Raw genomic sequence first — 12,601 nt, 5'->3', positions numbered from 1 at the left:
TATTTTAAATATAGCAGTGTGAGGGGACTTCCATGGTGGTCCAGTGGTTAAGACTCCACGCTCCCAATGCAGGGGGCCCGGGTTTGATCCCTGGTCAGGGAACTAGATCCCACATGCATGCCGAAACTAAGAGTCCGCATGCCACAACTAAAAAAAAAAAAAAGATCCTGCACACCGCAAATAAAAGATCCCAAGTGCTGCAACGAAGATCCCGCATGCCGCAAATAAGACCCCTGCACAACCAAATAAATAAATATAGCAGTGTGTAAGATAACCGACAAGGACCTACTGTATAGCACGGGGAACTCTGCCCAATATTCTGTAATAACATAAATGGGAAAAGAATTTGAAAAAGAATAGATACATGTGTATGTATAGCTGAATCACTTTGCTGTACACCTGAAACGAACACAACATTGTTAATCAACTATACACCAATATAAAATAAAAATAAAAAGGAGAAAGGAGGCAGGCAAGGGTAGGAAGGACATCCAACAGGATGGCCTGGAGAATCTGCTGTGGGTCTCCTGGACTTTGGGGACCTCATGACCTGTGGAAGGCAGGAGAAAGGGCCTGGTGACTGCTCTGCTGGATCAAAATATGGGGTACTTTCAGTAGGGTTCCCTGTAGGAGGTGTTGGGACTCCACCTGCAAGTATATGACTGGTTTCAATGGGGAGAGAGTCAGAGCCTGAGCAAACAGCAAGTCCCAAGGGAGTGGCAGGGGCCAGGTCAGATGGTTCCTTCAAAGTATATACAAGAGAAAGTCTCCACTCTGAACACCTGCTATAGGTTCTGAAAGGCAGTGTCATCTGACAGCAGAACCAGTTTAAGAAGAACCATCTGACCCATGGTTTCCCGGGGCTGTCATAACAAAGCACCACAAACTTCGAGGCTTAAAACGATAGGAATTTATCCTCTCACAGTTCTGGAGGCCAGAATGTGAAATCAAGGTGTCTGGCCAGGACCTGCTTCCTCTGAAGGTTCTAGGGAAAAATCTTTCCTTGCCTCTTCCAGCTTTTAGTGACTCCGGGCTTTCGTTGGCTTGTGGCTGCGTCACTCCAATCTCTGCCTCCATCTTCACATGGACTTCTCCGTGTGTGTCTATGTTTACTTCTCTTTTGTCTCTTATAAGGATGCTTGTCCATGGATTTAAGCCCACCCGGATAATCCAGGATGATCTTAAGATTCTTAATTACGTCTGCAAAGATAATTAGTGATGATTACCCTTTTTTCAAATAAGTTCATAGTCAGAGGTTCTGGGGGTTAGGGCATGGGCATATCCTTTTGGGGACCACCATTCCACCCCCTACACTCCCACTCCCTCCCTAAGCTCAGATCCTGGGTCTTGACAAAGACTCTCTCCTTGACCCAAATTTGCTCAGGCTCCTGTGGGTAATCTTTTCAGCGATGCCTCAACCTTGGGCTTCTCTGGGTCCTTCCTTGTAGAATCTAGTTTTAGCAAGAAACCAACTAAGTCAGGGGAGCCAGAATTCCCCCCACCCATGATGCTTCCTCTTAGTAATTTTCCATCCACTGCCTCACACCCTGCTTCTTGGCTGCAAATCCCCACATGCTCATCCTGCGTTCAGAACTGAGCCCCCTTCTATACTTTTTTTTAATGGTATTATTATTTTTTTTTACAAATTTATTTATTGATTGATTTTTGGCTGTGTTGGTCTTCGTTGCTGCATGCAGGCGTTCTCTAGTTGCGGCGAGCGGGGGCTACTCTTTGTTGCGGTGCTCGGGCTTCTCATTGCGGTGGCTTCTCTTGTTGCGGAGCACGGGCTCTAGGCGCGAGGGCTTCAGTAATTGTAGCACACGGGCTCAGTAGTTGTGGCTCACAGGCTCCAGAGCGCAGGCTCAGTAGTTGTGGCACACAGGCTTAGTTGCTCTGCGGCATGTGGGATCTATCCACGACCAGGGCTCGAACCCGTGTCCCCTGCATTGGCAGGCGGATTCTTAACCACTGCGCCACCAGGGAAGCCCAGCCCACTTCTATACTGAGGCCTCTTTTCCTCTATTGCAATAGTTGTTTTTTTTTTTAATTTTTAATTTTATTATTTTTTAAAATAAATTTATTTATTTTTGGCTGCATTGGGTCTTCGATGCTGCGCGCGGGCTTTCTCTAGTTGCGGCGAGCGGGGGCTACTCTTCGTTAAGGTGCATGGGCTTCTCATTGCGGTGGCTTCTCTTGTTGCGGAGCACGGGCTTCAGGCGCGGGCTTCAGTAGTTGTGGAACACAGGCTCAGTTGTTGTGGCACACGGGCTTAGTTGCCCCGTGGCATGTGGGATCTTCCCGGACCAGGGCTCAAACCCGTGTCCCCTGCGCTGACAGGCGGATTCTTAACCACTGCACCACCAGGGAAGTCCCATAGTTGTTTTAAAAAATAAAAATTTTCTTCACCGCTATAATGTGTGTCAGGCTCTGGTTTTCTTTAACAGTGTGAAAGCAGAGGAGGGACAGCGGAGGTGAGGATGGGCCAGCACCACTCCAGAGACCCCAGAACTTGGCCCTGGGAAGGGGGGAGAATATTTAAATCTAAACCATGGTCTGGGCTTGGGTCCGGATGTTCTGAATCGTGCCCAAGCTACCTCGTGACCTAAGGTGACCACAGGAGCAACTGTTATCTGAGATGAGCTGGGGGGGGGGAGTCAGAAGGGTGAGTTTATCCAATGGGGGCAGGGCAGGGGAGATGCCCCCCCAACAAAGCATGTTAGAGGGGCAGCAAGAAGCCAAAATGGGGTTGCATTTGATCCCACAACGTGAGTAGGACTGGTGAGTGTTGGTCCATTTCACCATAGAGTCCTCTTAACCTCTAGGATTCTTCTAGGTCTTTTGCTCTGCCCCCCCCCATACTGACCCCTCTCCACCTACCCTCCTGCCTCCCATGGGGTCCCTAAGTCCCCCTCCATGCTAGGGCCCTAACTGCGTGCCCTCCGTTCACTCAACAAACACTTAGTGAGCACCTGCTCTGTGGCAGGGGCTGGAGTCGGGGTGAGTGGTGGAGAGGTGCTGAGGAGTGTGGAGGGAATGGTGTTGATAAAGAACTTCCCCTGATGGAGCTGACATCTGGGTAGGGGAGAGACAAGACAAACAATGAGTAAATATCCTCGGGTATATCCCAGGCCGGTGAGTGCAATGCAGAAAAACAAAGCCGTGATGGGGGTCTGTGGTGGTTGTAAATCTGCGGGGGGCGGGTAGTGTGTATCAGGGAAGACTGTCCTGGAGAGGGGACATGTGAGGGGACACCTGGAGGAGGTGAGGGAGAAAGCATGTGGATATCAGGGAGAGGATGATCCAGGCAGAGGGAACAGCCTGTGCAAAGGCCCTGAGGCAGGAATGTGCCTGATGAGTTTGGAGAACAGCGATGTGGCCCATGTGGCAGCAGGGAGGGAGATGAGGGCAGGGAGGTGATGGGGGCAGAGTGTGCAGGGCCTCGTGGCCTTAGTGAGAACCTGGGGTCTTGCTCTGAGTGAGGAGCTTGGTAGACAGAACAACGGCCATGCCAAGATGTCCTAATCCCTGGGACCTGTGAATACGTTACCTTGCCTGGCAAAAGGGACTTTGCAGATGTAATTAAGGATCTTCAGACGGAGTTATCCTCATTATGGGGTGGGCCCGATCTAACCACACAAGTCCTTACATGTAGAAGAAGGAGGCAGACAGATGGCCAAGAAACACATGAAAAGATGCTCAACATCACTAATATTAGAGAAATGCAAATCACAACTGCAATGAGGTGACACCTCACACTGGTCAGAATGGCCATCATCAAAAAATCTACAAACAATAAATGCTGGAGAGGGTGTGGAGAAAAGGGAACCCTCTTGCACTGTTGGTGGGAATGTAAATTGATACAGCCACTATGGAGAACGTTGTGGAGGTTTATTTTTTTTATTTTTTAGTTTAAAAAACTAAAAATAGAGCTACCGTATGACCCAGCAATCCCACTCCCAGGCATATATCCGGAGAAAACCATAGTTCAAAAGGATGCATGCACCCCAGTGTTCACTGCAGCACTATTTACAATAGCCAGGACATGGAAGCAACCTAAATGTCTATTGACAGAGGAATGGGTAAAGAAGACGTGGTACATATATACAATGGAATATTACTCAGCCATAACAAGGAATGAAATAGTGCTATTTGCAGAGATGTGGATGGACCTAGAGATGGTCATACCGAGTGAAGTAAGTCAGAAACAGAAAAACAAATATCGTAGAATATCGCTTATATGTGGAATCTAGAAAAATGGTAGAGATGAACTTATTTGCAAAGCAGAAATAGAGTCACAGATGTAGAGAACAAACTTATGGTTACCAAGGGGGGAAGGGGGATGGGATGAATTGGGAGATTGGGACTGACATATGTACACTACTATGTATAAAATGGGTAACTAATGAGAACCTGCTGTACAGCACAGGGAACTCTACTCAGTGCTCTGTGGTGACCTAAATGGGAAGGAAATCCAAAAAAGAGGGGATAATACAGCAATAACCTAACACAACATTGTAAAGCAACTATACTCCAATAAAAATTAATTTTTAAAAAAAAGGAGGCAAGAAAGGGGGGTCAGAGAGATGCCATGTGAAAAGGACCCCCCTTTGCTGGCTTTGAAGATGGAAGGAGGGGCCACGAGCCAATTAGCGCAGGTTACCGCTTCAGGTGACAGCCGGGAAGAAAACGGAGACCTCCATCCTACAACTGTAAGGAACTGAATTCCGTCAGTAACTGAATGAGCAATTCACAGGATCCTTTCCTAGAGCCTCGCAGTCATTGACACCTAGATTTTAGCCCCTGGAGACCTGAACCAAACCTCCGGAACCTGAGATGATACATGTGTGTTGTTTAAGCCGCTACATTTGTGGGAATTAATGGAGGCAGCGACAGGAAACTCAGCCAAGGTGGGGGCCACGCAGGTTCTGAGCAGAAGACGGACACGACCTGGCTCAGGTGTTCACCCTGGAGGCTGTGAGAGGAGTAGGCTAAAGGGCGAGGGCAGGAGCCGGGGGCCAGGCAGAGGCTGCAAGGTCCAGGTGAGCAATGCTGTGTTGGACCGGGTGGGGCCGTGGAGGTGGGGAGAAGTAAAGTCCAAGGTTTGGATGTAAGCGGACATAGAGAGAGAGAGGAACCAAGTCAAGGATGACCCGAGGCTTCTGACCTGGGTTCCTAGAGCCCCCAGCCCCCTCCAGCTCCAGGCTCCGCCAGCACCCATCTCCCCCCTGTGTCCCCCCAGCCTCGATCCAGCCTTTTCAGGTGGAGGCCGCATGCTGCCGTCTCCTCTGAGGTCTTGATCCTGCCTTGAGGCCTCTCACTCATCGCACCTGCTCTCTCCATTTCAAGACAGGAAGTCAGGGGCTTCCTTGGTGGCGCAGTGGTTAAGAATCTGCCTGCCAATGCAGGAGACACAGGTTCGAGCCCTGGTCCGGGAAAATCCCACATGCCGTGGAGCAACTAAGCCCGTGCACCACAACTACTGAGCCTGCACCCTAGAGCCCACGAGCCACAACTACTGAGCCCACGAGCCACAACTACTGAAGCCCACGCGCCTAGAGCCCGTGCTCCGCAACAAGAGAAGCCACCGCAATGAGAAGCCCGCACACCGCAACGAAGAGTAGCCCCCGCTAGCTGCAACTAGAGAAAGCCCGCGTGCAGCAACGAAGACTCAACGCAGCCAAAAATAAATTAATTAATAAAAAACAAAAAAAGAAAAAATCCTTTAAAAAAAAAAAAAGACAGGAAGTCAGATGGAAGCTGCAGAGGGACTGGGGGCTGGGACACCCCAGCCCCCAACATGACCGGGAACCTGCTTTCTCCCTCTCATCAAACCTAGCTAAATCAGTTCCCAGCTCGCCCCCTGCTCGGCGCCCCTCTCTCTCTCCGGAATTTTCGTTCTCTTTTCGGTAACTGAATTATCCCATCTCTGTCTCTCGTTGGGGGCCATCCACCGCGGCGTGGGTGAGGAGGGGCCCGGGTCGCAGCTCAAGATATTAAACCATCAATCGAGATATTAAACCATCCATCACCTGCCAACGCTGACTCCCTTGAGCTGGGGACCCTCCGCCGCGCTCGGCCCCTCTGTGGCCGCGGGACCCAGAGGCAGCTCCAGGACAAGACTGGAGGCCTGAGGACCCCATCGAGGTCCACCCTTGGAAGCAGCTCACAGACCTCACCCACCTGGATCCGCAGACAGGCGTCCCGGGTTCAGATCCAGAGCTCTCATCAGCTTGGGCGAGACAATTCATCTCTCGGTTTCAAGTGAGTTTTCGCACCTGAAAAATGGAGATAACATTTTTGACGTCACTGGGGTTCACTGTGAAGGTTAAGTGAGTGAATAAGGAGGCGGATAAGATAGTCTTACGTAGGATTTGCTGCTATGACTTTTGTCCTGGTCCTGGCATAGACTGTGGCTCATCTATTGGTGATAGAAATGCAAGACTTTGGGCTTTGGGGGAGATTTGATGGGGGTCACATCTGTGTCATCTCCCAGCTGGTGCCTCCTCCAAGTCAGAATTGGAAAAAAAAAAAAAAAGGCCCCAGCAGAACCTTAAATGTGATTGAGCAACCCACACTGAGAGGTGCTCATTTCAGGTAACAAGGTTCAGCACTTCACACCGGCTGTTCCCTCTGCCTGGCGTGCCCTTCCCCCACATAGCCACGTGACTGACTACTAGCTTGCTGCTTCAGAACTTTGCTCAAATGTCACCTCCTGAGGTCGCCCAGTTAAAACTGAAGGCAGGGTCCCTGCTTGCTCACACCCCTGCGGGTTTTATTTCTCTCTGTAGCATGCACCCCCACCTCAGGTCCTGTAGGCCATGCTTGCTGGGTTTGTCTCTCTGCCCCACTGGAGTGTCAGCCCCAGGGCAGGGGTTAATTCATTCACCACCCAGCATAGCACCTGTCATGAAATAAACGACTCGGTAAATATTTGTGGAGTGAATGAATGAATGAATGAATTCCATTTAGCCATTCCCAGAGGGCCTCCAGGGCTGCTCTGGTCTGGGCCTGACAGCAATCCTGGGTTTTCTGGGGAGTGGCGGGGTGGGATCAGCCGTGTGCAGGGCCCCAGCTAGTCCTCTATCTTCGCATGGATTGTTTCTTTTTTTATTCATGTGAAATTCGCCTAAAATAAAAGCAACAATGTTAAAGTATTCAACTCAGTGACATTAGCACCTTCATAATGTTGTACAACCACCACCTGTATCTAGTTCCAGAACTTTTCATCATCCCAAACCTGTACCCATTAAAAGCAGCCATTTCCCAATATTCCCCTCCCACCCACCCCCACCCCCCAGCCCCTGGCAACCACCCATCTGCTTTCTGTCTCCATGGATTTCCTTATTCTGGACATTTCATATAGATGGAATCATACAATATTCACTCTTCTATGCCTGGCTTCTTTCACTCAGCATGATATTTTCAAGTTTCATCCACATTGTAGCATGTGTCAGTACGTCATTCCTTTTTACGGCTGAATAATATTCTATTGTACAGATGGACCACGTTTGTTTATCCATTCATCTGTTAATGGACTTTTAGGGTGTTTCTACCTTTATTATGTGGATCTTTAAAAGGCACCCCTTCCTCTGGGCACATGAAAGGTGCGGCAAGGGGAACAGATGGTATCAGCCCTTGCTCACGCTTCTGTCGAGCACTCTTGTGCAGTGAGCAACCTACACAGCTGTTCATGGCAACCCTGTCTGCGTGTTGCATCATCTGAGCAGTCGGGAGGTAGGTGGCACTGTGAAGACCAAGTAATCAGGAGCTGTACCCCCTCACCTAGGTTTTCAGATGACCACTCCCCGATCTCTGTGTCCCACTAACCCCTGTGGGAAATCTGCCAGGGAATTAGGCCATGCTGGGTGGCGCCCCAAACCCTCCTTTCCTGTTGCCCCCAGCTATACCTTCCTTGCCCCTCCAGACTCTGGGGACCCTCACTCCCTCTCCCCCTCTGCAGGCCTTTCCACCTAGCCTGGCGTCCCACACCCGGGATTTCTTCCAACCCTCTCTGACTCTCCAGCACAGTGGCTATTTTTATTTTCCCTTCTTATTAAATTTCCAACTTCTGCAAACACCATGGCCCCTGCCCCTCCGCCCCCACTTCCCCTTTCCCTCAGAGTGGATTTGATTGACTTGCGTCTTAGTAACAGATTAAAAACAAAAAACAAAAACGCAGCTGCCGCCACACTCTGCTTTCTTGGAGGTTCAGGGAAACTAGAAGGAGGGGGAACTAGGCTGCAGGTTCCCTCTGGGGGGTTAAGTTCGCCCTCCTCCCCACATCCGAGGACTTCTGGACTTTTCCACCATAGCCTGAAGGGGGAGGGGAGGGGCTGGGGAGTGAGGTTGGGCCCCTTGCTAGATCTGGGGGAATTTGATGGCTATCAGGCCTGTGCCTTGCCCCAGTCAGTGCCCTGTCCCAAGGCGGAATCGCAAATTAAAAAAAGAAAACAAAGAAATCCGTATGGCGTTGCCGTCCCTGCCCCGCTCCCCGAGGAGGGGTGTAGAAGGCCTAGAGTGGGGAGTATGAGGCTGCCCTGGTGGGGCTCAGAAGTGAGGGCTTTGAAAACCTCCACGCCAGAGCTGGAGTTGCCCCGGCGCACTCTCCCTTCGGATAGCTGGTGGGGGCCACGGAAGGTTCCAGGTTCCTGGACGCCACCTACCCTGGTCTGGCTCGCTCTCACCGCGTTTTCCTCCTCAGGAGATGCTGATCCGCGTTCCCACCCCCCCCTACACACACACCCCGCCTCCCAGAGCTGAGAGCAAATTGCTTCTTCATGCCCCGGGGTGTTTTTCCCCCAAAATTTTTTGTGGCAGTCGCCATGGCAACCAAGAACCCAGCTGCACTTTATTTCCCCAGGATACAGGATGGGGTGGGGGTGGGGGTGTGGGACGGGGAAACAACTAGGTTGTTTCAGCAGGGACCTTTCTACCCAACTCCTCCCCCCTCTCTTGGTCCCCCGCCCCACCACTGGGCTTGGTCCAGCCTTGGTCCACAGAGGCCAGGCTGCCTGTCTGGGTGGGTTGCTGGGCTGCGGTTCCCCCCGGAGTCCCTCATCAGTTTGAGGAAGGTCCTTCATTTGGCCAGAGGGCTAAGGTTAAATAGTGCCCTGGTTCCCAGTGGAATTCCTTTCCCCTTCTTTTTCTCTTCCCTTTTCCTCTCCAATCAACTAATCAGAGCTGGCTGGTATGGTTGTGCAGGTTGGACACTGCACAAGAGGGCACTGAGTGAGCTCAAGCCATGCTGCGAGTGCCCATTTCTCCTTTGCTCAGGGGGACCCTATGGACTAACCTCTGCCCTGACGTAGCTGACACCGACTCTCGAGTTCACTATTAGGAGAGCCAACTATGTCAATAAAAATTTCCGGTTCTGGTCACATGTCAAAACTGAGGAGGAAGGGAAGCCTTGTCAGGAATTTGGGGTTTTGAACAACACAAGCTACAGATCCTTCAGGACCTCAGAGAGCAAACATGGGCAGGAGGAACTTCTGAAAGGGTCAAGGCTGGGGTCATGGGCTGTAGACTGACTTGGGATGACCAGGAAGGGACCGGGAGTGATTATCAAAATCCCCCAGAGAGGGCTTCCCTGGTGGTGTAGTGGTTGAGAGTCCGCCTGCCGATGCAGGGGATGCCGGTTCGTGCCCCAGACGGGGAAGATCCCACATGCCGCGGAGCGGCTGGGCCCGTGAGCCCTGGCTGCTGAGCCTGCGCGTAAAAAAAAAATCCCCCAGAGAAGTAAAGGAGCAGGTGTGGATTGACTGCTAAATGCACCCGGTTCTAAACCACCATCATCTTCTCTCTTTGCTTTCTCATTGGGTAGCTCCTCCCATCTGGAGGAGGAGCCTATTTTCACACCTCTCGAATCTGGGCTGGTCTTGTGACCTGCTTTGGCCAATCAAATGCCACAGAAGTACAAGGGCCGTTCTGAATCTGGGTCTCAAGAGATGCAGCACGTTTTTACTAGCTGTATGGAAAAAAAAAAAAAAAAACCTTGCCTCTGTCATGTGACCAAAGCCGGGGCTAGCCTGCTGGAGGATGAGGGACATGGAGCAGAGACCTGTCGGCCCAGCTGAGGCCATCCTAGACCAGCCAAGCCCCAAACGTGTGGAGAGCCCGACATGGGTAAACAGCATGCCTCCCTGGCTCACAGATGCCCACAGACTCATGGATGAGCCCAGCCAAGACCCAAAGAACGGTCCAGCTGACCCATGGCCTGTGGAGCCATAGCTAATGCTGATTGTCTGAGCCACTGGATTTGGGGATTGTTCGTTACACAGCATAATGGGCAATAGGTAACTGACATGGGGTCTGACTGGCACACATGTGCATTGGGCACAAGTTGCCCGTCCTCAGGAAAGAGCGGGACTCACATCCCGGGGAACTCTGGTTTGGGTTGCCGTCTTCTTCACTTCCTTATGAATTCTTCGCCGTTCCTTCATTACTTGACATCTTTCTGATTGCGTCCCCTCTCTCTCTCGCTTCCATTTAGCCGCCTGGCTGATCCTCATACTTTCCAAGCTTGTTCCCACCCCCAGGGCCTTTGTACCTGCTGCTCCCCATGCCTGGAACCCTCTTCCCCCAGATCTTCACGTGGGCCCCTCCCTTGCCTCCCTGGGTCTCTGCTCACATGTCCACTCCTCTGAGAGGCCCTTCCTTGCGCAGAAAAGTATGCTGTCTTCTGATCCCTCACCAGCCCTTTCCTTTCATTTTTGTTGTTGTTACAGCTCTTATTGCTACCTGAAATTGTATCCTTCCCTTCCCTGTTTCACTTCCGCATGCACCTCCTGGTCACCTCCCAAGTAAACTACTCAAATCCTTGTCTCAAGGTCCGCCTAACCCAATCTAAGACAGCTAGGGAAGATTTTACATTTGGAGCAATCACACCCAGTGGTTCTGGGTACCTTCTGTTGCTCCCACCAGAAGCCACTTCACATCCAGCTGTGTCACATTTAGGGATGCAAAGGTAGACCTGGGGCTTCAGACGGGGGCAAAAGAGCCCTCCAGGAATACACTCCTCATCTGCCTTTCCCCTAATGATTTCACCATCCACGGATGATCGTGTCCCAGATCCATGTTTTCATTACCAGTTGCAAAATAGTGTTATTTCCAGTCTATCGGTGCACTCATTTATGCATCTGTCTTCTCCACCGGGCTGGAAACCTCACGTTGCCAGCGACAGAGCCACCGGATACCGAGGAAACATTAGCTAAAGGAATTTGAATTCAGGAGATGCAGCCCGTTGGAAAAGAAAAATGAAACAAATAGGTATTCATCGTTTAGGGCAAAGAAACATGGTGCCGCTCCTCCTGCTTCCGGGATCAAAGACTGCCCAACTCCAGCCTCCTCTGGACTCCAGGCTTAGCCAAAAGTCCCAGGACACAACCTGGCCCTTGGCCCATCTCCACCACTAGCATCATCACGTGGATGGACTCAGGAATCGAAGGGGGCTTTGGGGAGAAGATGGTTTGTCTGTAGGTATCAACATTGCTTTCCTTTTTAAAAAAAAGTTTTTATTTTAAACCTCCTCACAATTCAAACGTTTTTCTTATTATCTTCTGCTGAGGGAAAAAATTAATAACACGGTGCAATATAAAATACTAAATTAAAGGCATTTTGGAACCAGCAATTATTTCATAAGCTTCTCTTTTATTGCTGCGCTAATGTGCCTAATTGCTGTCTTAATGAGGACATTAATTTCTTGCTAATGTGATGTTATTATAGAAATTGCAGTCAATCTCTTAAAAAGGGGAAAGTGCTGGAAAGCTGTCCCACGAGGCAGGAGTTCTGGTCACCCTGGGGCTGAGGGCAAACGAGAGGGGAGGAGATGACGCTGGAACCCAGGCTGGGGGCAGGGGCGCACGGGAGCCAAGAAAGGGGGAAGGCAGGGGAGTCTCGCCTGTAGTGAGCAGTCTAGAGAGGCCCTGGTCACAGAACCAGCTGTTGCCATGCCTGGGGACTTGGGAGATGAGACGGAATAGGGGAAAATGTTAGAATAATAGTAAAACCTAAAACATCAGTGGCAGGCACTCTTGGTGTATTTTATATCTTAATCCTTGCAACAACCCTGTGAAATAGCTAGCATCCTTATCTCCATTTGATGGATGGGGAAAACCGAAGCACGGAGAGGTTAAGCAACTTACCCAAGGTCACACAGCTAGTAAATAATGGAGATGTGACTTGAATCCAGCTCCTCTGGCTTAACCACTGAGTTATGCTGCCTCTCGGTCAGTGCCCCACCGCCATCAATGATGTTAATAATCTCAAACATTTATTGAGAGTTTTTTCTGCGCCAGCACTGCACCAAGCCCCTCCCACAACAGATCAGGGCGGGTTCCTTTCAGAAGAGTGGGAGGTCAAGCCACATCTGCACGCTGCCTGATGCAACAGGAAGGACAAGGCTGGGGGCTGGGGCTGCACGCCCCACAGGAACAGGACATCCACTGTAAGGGGAGAGACCTCAGGGACCAGCGAGGAGAAATTTCTCCGTCCTGAGTTGCACCTTCTGGCAGGGTCCTATGTTGGGTCAGAGTGGGCTCTGAAAGCAGTGGGTCTGGGTTAGAATTCTAGCTTTCCCACCTCTTGTATGACCTTGGGTGTGTAG

This window comes from Delphinus delphis, chromosome 3, assembly GCF_949987515.2.
Source record: "Delphinus delphis chromosome 3, mDelDel1.2, whole genome shotgun sequence".
Taxonomy (NCBI): domain Eukaryota; kingdom Metazoa; phylum Chordata; class Mammalia; order Artiodactyla; family Delphinidae; genus Delphinus; species Delphinus delphis.
Note: the sequence above shows the minus strand (reverse complement) of the source record.